This window comes from Lagopus muta, chromosome 1 (assembly GCF_023343835.1).
Source record: "Lagopus muta isolate bLagMut1 chromosome 1, bLagMut1 primary, whole genome shotgun sequence".
Lineage (NCBI taxonomy): Eukaryota > Metazoa > Chordata > Aves > Galliformes > Phasianidae > Lagopus > Lagopus muta.
This window is the reverse complement of record NC_064433.1, coordinates 32765479-32766827: the sequence shown is the minus strand read 5'-3', so window position 1 is coordinate 32766827 and position 1349 is coordinate 32765479.

Below are 1349 nucleotides of genomic sequence, written 5' to 3'. Positions count from 1 at the left end.
TCTCCGGCAGGCTAGTTCACCATGATGCTGGAGTTCAGGGCCTCAAGAACCCTGAGTTCCAATATATGGTTGTAGATGTTCTTAACTGATAGATTTGAAGCTTATCAGTAAATGACATTAATAAATTAAAGAGAAGTTGAGAAAATGAGCATAGAGCTCTGATTTTGTTCTCTTTTACTTTTTCACATCCATTACACCAGTTTCGCAGGAAACATGTATTTTAAATCCGCCATATTGGAGATGAGGTGATCCAAAGCACCACAAAGAATCCCAGCTTGACTCACTCTTTCAGCACGATAAGATTTGTCATTAGCACTTACTCCTCTGCCTCACAGGGATCACTGAAAGAAGTTTAGTGTAACTAGATGACAAATTCTTATTCCTTTATAAATTTATGACCCAAGCAGCTCAACATAGGAAATCAAAGTGGAGGACTCAAAGATGGAATCCATCCACCAACAATGCAAGTGTTTCCGTTTGAGCGGAAGTGATCATTTAGTAGACAAGGAAAAACTAGTTTTTGGAGTCCAGGGATCATACAGAGATGTCAACATCTGATCGGACAAATGCTATTCTTATCTCCATTGATGTGCTGACCAAAAGACTACTCATTGTTTGTAATGGAAGGTAGACCAATAGCTGAGAGCAGTACACCCATATTGGACTAAATTGGATATTGTTTTTTGCTGATGTTGTTATTTGTTTTATTTTTTTCTTCGTTTTGTCAGATCTAAGCAGAGACCTCCATGTTACTAATTCAAGGTTTTACTTTATTTCAGGGCAACTACAAAACATAGAACCTAATAGTAATTTAAATGGAATTGACAATGCTATGCCAGTGGGTGAAAAAGGGTGGTTCATATTGCAAAGTACTGCCAGATGGGTGTCTTTGCTAGGAATATCAGCAGCAATATCAGAATAAAACTGAGCTTAAAGATCTGTATATTTCCTCACACCCACATGGCATTTGTTGCTTTACAAAGATGGAATGATCACTCCATCTAATCTCTCCATGTGTCCCATCCGAGCATGCTGAACCTTTCCAGGTTTCATCTCCTTTGTTCTTAAAGGTGGATTTCAGAGAAAATCGTTAATTAGGCGGACCTTTCCAAGATGCTTAGATAATACAATACCTAAGGGTCAATGAGCAGTATAGAATGATGTATCTTATTACACAAAGAATTAAGACTGGGGATAAAAATCAGTATAGTGCCTGAAATTCTTCATAATGTTGTGTGGAGAGAAAAACAACAATGAGGAAAGTGAGAGGAGCACGTTAGGCACCTCTGCCATGCATAGCACGTGATGTCCTGGTTTCCTAAGAAACAGCACAATTGTAGAAACTTTAG